A 12,382-nucleotide genomic window follows, 5' to 3' on the forward strand; every position below is an offset into this window, starting at 1 on the left:
ATGCCAAATTTAAAAGAACGCAAAATCCCAAAGATAGTCAAAGTTGTGTCGAAGTTCGAAATATAGCGCGTGCTTCAATGCGAGATGCTTTTAATAATTTCCACATCGAAACTCTGTCTAGGAATCTGCCAGAAAACCTAAAGACATTCTGCTCATACATAAAGCACACCAGTGGCAAGACGCAATCAATATCTTCATCGCGTGACAACAACGGTGAAGTCAATGATGACAGTGCCGCTAAAGCAGAGTTATTAAACACGGTTTTCCGAAACTCCTACACCAAAGAAGACGAAGTAAATATTCTTGAATTCCAATCAAGAACAACTGCCAAGATGAGAAACATAGAAGTAGATATCCTCGTTGTCGCAAGGTAGCATAAATCACTTAATAAAAGCAAGGCCTCCGGTCCAGATTGTATACCAATCAGGTTCGTCTCAGAGCATGCTGATACAGTAGCTCCATATTTAGCAATTATATACAACCCCTCTCGCTCACAGAAAGATCCGTACCTAAAAACTGGAAAATTGCTCAAGTCACACCAATACCCAAAAAGGGAAGTAGGAGTAATCCGCTGAATTACAGGCCCGTATCTCTAACGTCGATTTGCAGTAGGATTTTGGAATATATACTGTGTTAGAACATTATAAATTACCTCGAACAAAACCATTTATTGACACATAGTCAGCACGGATTCAGAAAATGTCGTTCTTGTGAAACACAACTATCTCTTTATACTCATGAAGTAACGAGTGCTATCGACAGGGGATGTCAAATTGATTCCATATTTTTAGATTTCCAAAAGGCTTTCGACACCGGTCCTCACAAGCGTCTTCTAATCAAATTGTGTGCCTATGGAATATCGCCTCAGTTGTGTGACTGGATTCGTGTTTTCCTGCCAGAAAGGTCACAGTTCGTAGTAATAGACGGAAAGTCATCGAGTAAAACAGAAGTAACATCCGGCGTTCCCCAAGGAAGTGTTATAGGCCCTCTTTTGTTCCTGTTCTATATTAACGACATAGCAGACAATCTGAGTAGCCCTCTTAGATTGTTTCCATAAGATGCCGTCATTTAGCGTTTTGTAAAGTCATCAGATGGCCAAAACAAATTGAAAAATGATGTAGATTAGATATCTGTTTGGTGTAAAAAGTGGCAATTGACCCTGAATAAGGAAAACTGTGACGTTATTCACGTGAGTACTAAAAGAAATCCGCTAAATTTCTGCAACGCATCTACTAAACAGGCTGCTTACACCACGCATGTCCGCCCTATTCTGGAGTATCGCTGTGCGGTGTGGGATCCGCATCAGGTGGGGCTGACGGATGACATCGAAAAAGTTCAAAGAAGGCAGTCTTTTGTATCATCGCGAAATAGGGGAGATAGTGCCACAGACATGATACGTGAATTGGAGTGGCAATCATTGAAACAAAGACGTTTTTCGTGGCGACGGTATCTTCTCATGAAATTTCAATCACCAGTTTTCTCCTCCGATAGCGAAATCATTCTGTTGACACTTGCCTACATAGAGAGAAATGATCATTGCCATAAAATAAGAGAAATCAGTGCTCGTACAGAAAAATTTAAGTGCTCGTTTCTCCCGCGCGCCGTTCGAGTGTGGAATGGTAGAGAGACAGCTTGAATGTGGTTCATTGAACCCTCTGCCAGACACTTTATTGTGAATAGCAGAGTAATCACGTAGATGTACGAGTAGATTCAGATGTAGAAGAATAATTGCTTGTATAAGAGGCAGAGGTGGACCAAAGCGTTATTGACTTGCTCAATTAGTGAAGCTGTTTCTCTTAAATGAATCATCCAATTTTTCCAGAAATTGTAGTCTCTTGTTTGTCTGTACATGTAAACCATAGTTACCGACTTCCGGGCCATTCAGATAAGTTTTTCGTAGTGCGTTTCTTTCTTGCTTTGTCTTATAATTAGAGCGTATATGAGCGATAGTTAATGTCTCAGTGTCTATTATTTTAAGAGTAAGTCAGAAACTGTTCTTCAGGCTTTGGAAGACGTACCGTATTACAACAGTCTTGATATTGGTTGAATTAACCACATTTTCACAGAGGCGATGGATCACGTCAGGTGCAACAACTTTTGTTAGAGACAAAAATGTTCGCTGACACGTTATTGAATTTGTCGACCCTGGGACGACGAGATTAAATGGAACTAGCTGCGTCTACTAACCAGCTGCGCTGCATCTCCATAGTGGTTTGCAACAATAAAACCTTAAGGATGAATGTCTCTAAGTCGAGAAAGATATTTTACAAGAGCGGCCCATCCTTTTTGATGTTGGGCAAGTGACTGGATTATAGGCGACACACATTACATACAAATGCCACAAAGTGCCCATGTCCTGCCGCCTCTCAAGGACATAACCAATCATTTAAAGGCGCCTAATGTTTCCGGGAAGCGCCAGCGAACATTTTGTCTCTAACAGAAGTTGTTCCCCATGGCGTGCTCTATTATTCCTAGACAGTTGACGCATGGATTTTGATAGATCATTTATGGAAAGGTGAAAGGCCAAACTCATACCAATAGAACACGCTGGTGGAATCTATAACACCTTTACAATCAGTGATCTTGTGTGTGTGGATTCATCTTTTAAGTCCGGAAAGAAGTCTTCATGAAAAAATTCCTCGCCGGAAAAGTGATTAACGTTTCCCTCTACTACTCTAACTTTATTGTTTATCAGCCTCTCTTTCCTTTATACGCTCTACGGCACATCGTCTGCGTACGAGAAAGTGCCGAATCAAAGTCTCGCAACCTTAGAATATAACTTAAATGAGAAACTAATTGACCTTTCAAATATTCATATATACCCAAGAGCTATAACTCGTTAGGGAGAAATGTGTTTACATGTAGTCACAACATGTTAGTATCGAGTCAAACATTTGTTAATAGGTAGGGCGTTATCCTTCACTTACTCCTTCGAGTTAGACTCCGGCGTGTACTGTGTAACGTCTTCTAATTTGATAACGACTGTGCAATGAGGCTTCTTCGAGGCTATCCACAGAATGACATTCAGAGAAAGTTACATAACATATTCTAAATTGAAAGTTGTTGGATCTTCAATAGATCTCGTGTCAAGAGAATAGCGACTTCATCTCTTGCTGACAAAACAGTGTAACTTTGATGAACTGTAGTCGTCACACGAGAAACATATGGATGTGATGAGGGCAGTGATATTTGATTTTGCGGAATATGTAAGAAGAAGGCCTGAAGAGAATCCCTGAAGCAACAGCACGTCATCGGAACCTAGCACCGAGGAACAAAGCTCAATGATTAAGACACTAGGCTCCACGCTGTGGAAGAGTAGCTATTGAAAACCCTGTCCTCCAAACTCTACTCAGTTTTAACATAGTTTCCCGAAATCGATCAAGCCGAATGGGGGCACAGTTTCTTTTAAGGACACGGTCGACTTTATCTACCTCGTTGCCTGATACGAACTTGTGCTCCGGTTCTAGAGAGCTCGATGCCTGTTGGACATTAATTACTAATCTTTCTTGCTTCCTAGACGACAACTGGGAAAAGGTAGCTTGTCTCCCACGTATGATGATTTCAGAGAGTACAAGCGGATGGTAATGGTAGGTTTCGGGTCTGCCACAGACCACTTGGAGCCAGATTTCCAGATGTCACCAAGATTATGTACAACAGAGTGGTGTTTCTATAATGATGAACATTACTTGCATTTTTAATATAGTTCAACAAACCCTGAGTAGAAACTTCTTTGTTTTCTTACTGAGTCGCTATTCTTCGTATATGTAACTTCAGATCGACGTGGGGACGCCATTTCTTACTGTATATTGCTGGACCATGAATGAATCATTCAGTTGTATTGAAAGATCTTGCTTTATTTGCTATTGATTTTGGCGTTACAATGCATGATCTTCAGGCAATCCTCTGATAAACCAGGTACTCATGCGAATAACAATTGACCCCTATAACACACCTCGATTGGACTGTACCATCTGTCGGGGTGTATCATGGCGATTACCATGCTTACAACATCATTTTTTCTAGTAATTTGGCCACAAGAATTTCTTGTTGTGATCCAGCTACATACTGCTTCTGAACTATTCAGCGGTGACCATAATAGTACACTGTAGTTATGGTAGGCTATCGAAAGGTATAGTTAAATACATTTTCTGTTGAAGTTCAGAGACTGTCAAACTGAGATTTAACACAGAAACGACGTGAGGGAGAGGCTACACAATGTTAGCTATCTCAGAATTTAATTTACACTTATTTCATGCCCTACTTCTGCACGCGGATAAGGGGTGTGCTGCCAGGGGTGAGTAGTTGGACGTATTCGGTGCAGGCCCTGCTGATTACCGGGATCGGAGATTAAGAAGAAACGATATCGTAAAATGCATATTTTCAGTATGGCTGAAGAGAAATGAGCTGTAGCCTCGTGTCGCCCACGGCCTAAAAAAACAGCAAGTGTGTACAGAGTACTGCACGCGTGAAATCTGAGGCCCGGCCTACCTCGGCACTACTTGATACGTCTCGACCGTACTCGGTCCTTCTCGGAACTGCTCGGTACAGCGCGACGTTCCATTTAGCAGTGCGATGCGACATTGTTTTTCTTGCGGAATTTGATGCCGCATTTTCTGGTGGGCACAACTTTTTACAGTTCGGCAGAATCTTGGTATCAGTGCTGTTTTGCCGGACGGGGTAGCCGCGTGACTAGGGCGCCTTGTCACGGTCCATGCGGCTCCCCCCCCCCCCCCCCCCCTCGTCGGAGGGTCGGAGGCTCGAGTCCTCCCTCGGACATGGGTGTGTGTGTTGTCCATAGCGTAAGTTTAAGTAGTGTGTAGGCTTAGGGACCGATGACCTCTGCAGTTTGGTCCCATAAGACCTTACCACAAATTTTCAACTTTTTCAGCGCTGTTTATCCTTCCCTATTTGTTGATGGTATAACGTAATTTTGCAGGTCCAGTGACTATTTACACAAAAAGTAAGAGTCTAGGGACCTGTCGTCACAATTATAATTCTCTGTATGCAACATTCAGTCGCATAATCGAAGCTTATCGCAAACTTGCCGTGGAATTGCATAACGAAACCATGCAGAAAGATGTTAAATATTTGGTTGATAACTAAAGAGCAAAATATTACAATGATCGACAGACAGTTCGTACGGGATTCATTGTTTTGTACATCAAGAAGCACTTTGTGCTAAATTTGGAGGCATGAAGCACGTAAGAGAATTGGTGATAGGAATAAATTTTGAATATATATGCATTATTATACAGTCAATTGCAACAGTTTTTGATGGAAATGAATGAAAAGTATGGAGGCGTTACACATTACCGCAAAATACATTGATAAGTCAAGGGGCATTCCTGGAACGATATTTAGAATTAAGACCTGCATTTGTTGAATTTCGACGGGGATTGATCAATATAACGTCTGGAACAGGTGGGAGACCTCGCATTTAAAGTGGACGTTACTGTTCACCGCCCACTGTAAGACGTATGGTGAGAGATAAGTTATTTCTGATGCATGGCAAGCTAACTGGTGTAAATAGGCGAAATTCTCTGCGTCTGTCTGTATGCCGATGGATTGCACCAGGTATAATTTTTATTAGATCTTCAGCAAGTCAAAAATAATTAAATAATACTTAAAATTGTGGAAAGCTCCAGTTTCCCCCTCTCCCTCTTCCATCTCAGACAGCATGGCATAGTAGTGGGGGAAGTGTGCACTCAGGTGACAGAACTCCACACAAATGAAAGGGCTCTGCACGTGTGCAGAATTCTTGTCCTTACCTGACTTAGACATTCAGCATGTGATTTGCACTGGGCTATAAAGTAATCAGATGTGGGAAAATAGACTTTCGAGACTTCTTAGAGACTTTATACAATACTGGCCATTAAAATTGCTACACCACGAAGATGGCGTGCTACAGACGCGAAATTTAACCGACAGGAAGAAGATGCTGTGATATGCAAATCATTAGCTTTTCAGAGCATTGCACAAGGTCGGCGCCGGTGGTGACACCTACTACGTGCTGACATGAGGAAAGTTTCCAACCAATTTCTCATACACAAACAGCAGTTGACAGGCGTTGCCTGGTGAAACGTTGTTGTGATGCCTCGTGCAAGGAGGAAAAATGCGTACCATCACGTTTCCGACTTTGATAAAGGTCGGGTTGTAGCCTATCGCGATTGCGGTTTATCGTATCGCGACATTGCTGCTCGCGTTGGTCGAGATCCAATCACTGTTAGCAGAATATGGAATAGGAACGCCGTGCTGGATCCCAACGGCCTCGTATCACTAGCAGTCGAGATGAAAGGCATCTTATCCGCATGCCTGTAACGGATCGTGCAGCCACGTCTCTATCCCTGAGTCAACAGATGGAGACGTTTGCAAGACAACCATCTGCGCGATCAGTTCGACGACGTTTGCAGCAGCATGGACTATCAGCTCGGAGACCATGGCTGCGGTTACCCTTGATGCTGCATCACAGACAGGAGCGCCTGCGATAGTGTACTCAACGACGAACCTGGGTGCACCAATGGCAAATCGTCATTTTTTCTGATGAATCCAGATTCTGTTTACAGCATCATGATGGTCGCATCCGTGTTTGGCGACATCGCTGTGAACGCATGTTGGAAGCGTGTATTCGTCATCGCCATACTGGCGTATCACCCGGCCTGATGGTATGGGGTGCCATTGGTTACACATCTCGGTCACCTCTTGTTCGCATTGACGGCACTTTGAACAGTGGACGTTACATTTCATATGCGTTACGACCCGTGGCTCTACCCTTCATTCGATCCCTGCGAAGCCCTACATTTCAGCAGGATAATGCACGACCGCATGCTACAGTTCCTGTGCAGGCCTTTCTGGATACAGAAAATGTTCGACTGCTATCCTGGCCAGCACATTCTCGAGATCTCTCACTAATTGAAAACGTCTGGTCAATTGTGGCCGAGCAACTGTCTCGTCACAATACGCCAGTCACTACTCTTGATGAATTGTGGTATCGTGTTGAAGCTGCATGGGCAGCTGTACCTGTACACGCCATCCAAGCTCTGTTTGACTCAATGCCCAGGCGTATCAAGGCCGTTATTACGGCCAGAGGTGGTTGTTCTGGGTATTGATTTCTCAGGATCTATGCACACAAATTGCGTGAAAATGTAATCACATGTCAGTTCTAGTATAATATATTTGTCCAGTGAATACCCATTTATCATCTGCATTTCTTCTTGGTGTAGCAATTTTAATGGCCAGTAGTGTAGTTCTGGTGTTGTAGAAGTCCAGCTGACGCTGTGCAATAGTTAGGATGGATTGTATTAATGTTTTATAGGTGTAATGGACTGTGGAGAGATGCAATAATGATATACATCGGTCTGATGCAGCTTTCTTTAGGATAGGCAGAAGGTGAGGGTTCTGTCAAGGGTTCGTCCTGTGTGTTACACTTTATTAATTTATTTACTTCTTCGGCTTTTACAAAGGCTTTCATCACATAATGTATTAACTAAAATATTCTAATACCTCTATACTGAGTTACATAGATCACACTGATGCACTTCAAGCACATGTAAATTATTCATTTCTTGGATTTCCCCGCACTCATACTCAAGGTTGTCCGACAGGCACCAATTCATCAGTGTCTTGCACATACCAACACTTGTCCTGATGCGGTGCAAAGTTGTCCAGAGATTCCTCGGGAGGTTGAATCCATCCATCTTCTTGTTGGGGTCGTCCACCAAGTATAGGTTCATATGCCGACTTGCAGCCCGTAGCTATCTTCGAGTCGCAGCCTTACTGTTCTTAGGCGATATTCCATAAGGATGATCTGGATTTAAATCTATTTAGAAGCGCTAGATCTTGCTGTATAGGGAGTTCTGAGTTCTCTAGGATTTTTCTGCATGATTTTGTGGCTAATTGTGATTGCTTAGTTTGAGGGGACTCTATGTTTGCTAGGACGGGGAGCCAGGCACATGGGTGGCCCGGCGTGTTCCAGAGATTATCCACATCGTCTGGTTTTGTTGGATGTCCACTTTAGATAGGTGTGCGTTTCTCATTCAAACTGGCGATCAGTATTCAGTCACATTCCACAACCCCATATCGTTACAGATAGTTGCAATAGGATAGCGTTACGGGACTTTAGTTTCCCTTTTGTATCTTCTAGATGTCAGCTATACGTTAGAATGCGACCTAATTTCGCTCTCATGTATTTAGGCTCATCCCCATGCCTAATGCTTTGACCGTTGATAGAAAGTTGTGTTTTTCAATCTGAGTCTCTGTTGTTAAGGTGCATTATGGTGCTGGTCGTTTTGATAGAATTTGAATGCAGATGCCACTTGGAGTGGTCGGTGCTCAGTACTGCCAGGTCTGCATTCAATATTTTGTCGAGGTTGTTAAAATTTTTACTGTGATATGAGATGGCCAGGTTTCCACATACTCCGCACGTGTCAGTGATAAAAAAATGTCTCTCACAAAATTTCGTCTGACGAGTATATCTGGCAGAAAAAGAACGTTAAAGAGTGGCAGTCTGGAAACACGGTAACAACACGTGCGGTAACTACCTCTGACAGCAAATTTGAGTATTGCTGCACAGTTGGCTCCATGGATAGAGTTTTGGGTTAGCATGCAGGAGGTCAAGGGTTCAATTCTGAGTTGGGGTGCATTTTTTTTATTTGCTAATTTCATTCTCTCATTTCATACTGTAATATACATCGTTTCTTATGTCACATGTACCCTAAATTTACAATATTTTGTAACGCTGAACACAACGAATGGTTCAAATGGCTCTGCGCACTATGGGACTTAACATCTATGTTCATCAGTCCCCTAGAACTTAGAACTACTTAAACCTAACTAACCTATGGACATCACACAACACCCAGTCATCACGAGGCAGAGAAAATCCCTGACCCCGCCGGGAATCGAACCCGGGAACCCGGGCGCGGGAAGCGAGAACGCTACCGCACGACCACGAGCTGCGGACACTGAACACAACAAATACGTGGCTAGACAAACAAGAAATAGACAGTTGAAACAGTTAATGGGACCATGGTGATAACACATACAAATAGTAACCGAGTTTGGACATTATTCTAAAGCACGTTGCTAGTCGTACTGGTAATTTAAGGTCCTAACGAAACGTAATGGACCTGAACGAGGCAAGGATAATATTTGGTACTAATCTATGTGACCATTAGAGGAAGGTACGAAGAAAACAGGTTTCGCTTCTAGTAGAGGAAGTGGTGCAAATTAATTCAGGCCCACGACATGAAAAGGGCATCTTTCAGAGCTGTCCAATGTTCCATTTCTACGATTGTCGCATGTAAGTGCAAATGTTTTCCAGAGGACGTGCTGCAATCGCTGTTGACGATTAAGATGTCAGATACCGTACCGACTACATTTACTAAATAAAAAACATATTTTTGAACCGAGGATCGAACCCTCGACCTTCTGCATGCTAACCCAAAACTCTATCCACTGCGCCAACTCTATAGCACAACCTTACGTGTTGACAGAGCTAGTTGCTATACATGTGGTTACAGTGTTGCCACATTTCCATTCTTTAACGTCCTTTTTCTGCCGGATGTACTCGCCGGACGAAATTTTGCGACAGACATTTTTTTTTTTTTATCGCTGTCATGTGAGGAGTCGTGCTGCGAAGCCTGAGTGCGCGAATTTCGCTTCATCCTTTATAGACTGAAAAGAACGGACGCTAATGTATTAATGATTGGTATGAAATGGCTATAAGTAATGAGATAAATACCATGGTGATGGAGCAGCGAGGGACGCAATTTGTGGGAATTTATGTACAGATTTGCGATCTATCTCTCCACAGGGATCATAACAGCGGCTTGCAAACGACAAAGCAAACAATCACATTTGCTGTTTATAGCTTGATAGCTCACACGAATTCATAGATGGGCACTGCTCGTGCGAAGATAGCCCGTGTCTTCAGGGCCTCGAGCGCGGAGGGTCCTAGTCTGTCGCCAGCTGTGGAGAAACAACTCGAGAGCGAAGGTAAGTGTGGCGATGATGAGTCCGAAGAGCAGCGCCTTGAAGGCAGACTTGAGGTGCAGCAGCTGCAGGGGCTGGGGGTAGCTGCCGGGCCGGCAGCGCCTGCTGGTCCGCAGCCCCTCCTCGTACTCCATGTCGGACGACCACTTCGGTACCTGCGCAACCGCACACTGCGCTGACAACACTCTTAAAAAACGTAGGCTTCGCGCTCGTCGTCGATGAAGTTAAAAGTTCTCAGGTTTTCGTATCGCATTGTTCCATCCAGAATTTTGGGTCTGGTGCTTCGGTCTTCTTGCTGACACCTTCTTCTGGGAACTGACTGCATACTGTGGCGCACTGTCAGATTTTCAGCATTTATCACCGTGAATATTCGTGGCTGTATACTCAACTACGTTTCCGTTCTTGGAGGAAGCTTTACCGGTGTATTACTGGCTGGAGTGGCGGGACGTGAGGGGCACCCTGTTTGTGTTTATGGATTACACGGGGTGTTAGGAAATTCCTGTATTCCCGTTACAAACTACTAGGACTAGGACGGGAGTGTACATAATATTTTGAATAGTAACCAATATCCAGAAATTTCATCTCCACTGGTGTGAAACACATCTCCTGTATTGAACAAGTGCTCGTAGCTCTTAAGGTATGCATTTTAGAGCCCATGTTCACTAGAAAGTTTTTTCTTGTTTTGGCGCATACTTCCACCTCTGAAAGTTGCCTACGCTACGATCTTAGCGACAACAGTACCGATACATGTCTTCCACTGACAGAGGTATCAGAACAGTTTTCGTTTATAACTTTAAACTCGTTCATTTCTAGAATAGGGACCCTTACCTCAATTTGATGCATTCATCTTTCTCCATCATCCTTGAAAGTTTGTACCATCATCACGGAATCACCCTGAATATACATGCGGCGGCGCCTGTAACTTCGACGCCCTCTAGCATCGCTGGATCACCTTTCTGGACATGGGTTCCTATTCAAAATATTAAGTACTCACTCCCATCTACGAGTCTTAAAAGTTTCTAACGGGGATTTCCGAACACCCTGTATTGGCCCGCGCACTGACGACCGGTAGCAAACTCACTGGCAGAATAAAGCCTTCGTCACGATAAAAATTCTTCGGGCGTATAACAATCTCGACTGCCTCTCTGACTTTTCATTTGCATTGCTACGGTGATTTTGCTAAAAAGCTAATTTAAGCAAACTCTTTATCCTTACTACAGGTTTCGTTTTGTTCAGCTACGCCTGACATGCCGGGCTGCCTGGATCCAACGTGCCGTCACTGCCGTATTAAACGTCCATTAACTGCCAGATCCATTTGCCAGTGTATACTTTATCACACTTTTAACATAGTGAAACATCCGCCCATTTTATAGGCTTTGCTAACGAAAATGTTTTAGCAAAAACACCATACAATGCAAACGAAAACTCAGAGAGATGGTGGAGGTTACGGAGCACCTTAAGAAATCGTGACGACGGATTTAGGCTTCCGAGGCTTAGTGATCGTCGCAGCTACGAGGGCGTCACAGGCGTACGCAAACAAGGCGCCGATCATGGTGCGCCCTCCAGCCAGCAGTACACTGGTGAACACTTCCTCCAATCATGAAAACCCCACTGAACAGCCGCGCATGAACATTTACAGCGTTAAACGCAGGAAACAGTGTCCTAACATTTGTGAAATGCAGATAGTGTGCCCACCTGCTGTCTAAACCCTTTACCGTAATCCTCACCTGCAGATCCCTCAGCCACCCCACTCGAACTTATGCATTACCTGGATCTCCGCCTCCCCTAAATTCTGTAAGTCCCTAGAAATCCTGGAAAGACATGCACTCCGACTCGCCTTCTGTATCCGCCTAACATCCCCAACTCGCATCCTGTAACAACGCTTCCACTTCCAGTAGATTTTCCACTTCTTGGAACTCATTCGGACCCCATATATTAAACGCCAAACCTAGGCATGGCTCCCAATATCCTACCCAATAATCACCAGTCGAAGTATCCTGCTGCAGCACTAGATCCATATCACATCCTCCATCTACCTCTATATCTTATACACCCTCTTCCAGGAAACCTTAACCCACTCCCACTACCCAATAATAAAATCCTTCCAGAGATATACCATTATCTCCAGCTCTAGTCACAATACTTCGCCTCACACCATTCATCCACCCTCCTCCCTCTTTCTACTTCCAACTCGATGATTTGTAGACGCTGTCTGAAGTTCCACAGCATCCCGTAGGTATTTCATCATCCCACGACCCCCATCATGGTTATAAACATTTCAATGCAATATCAGCATAGCCATTGTACCACATTAATATTATATTTTCGTCAGTGATTATATATCAAATATACACACATCAAAAAAAGTATTGCATCTCCCCGATTCCCAGAA

The 12,382-nt window shown here is 43.7% G+C and overlaps 1 protein-coding gene across 1 annotated transcript in view; it reads left to right on the plus strand.

The window, feature by feature from the left end:
* Nucleotides 1-12,382, plus strand: part of LOC126457292 (aquaporin-11) — a 229,819-nt gene that overhangs the window by 172,571 nt on the left and 44,866 nt on the right. The gene's annotated exons all lie outside the window — the stretch shown is intronic.

This window comes from Schistocerca serialis, chromosome 2, assembly GCF_023864345.2.
Source record: "Schistocerca serialis cubense isolate TAMUIC-IGC-003099 chromosome 2, iqSchSeri2.2, whole genome shotgun sequence".
Lineage (NCBI taxonomy): Eukaryota > Metazoa > Arthropoda > Insecta > Orthoptera > Acrididae > Schistocerca > Schistocerca serialis.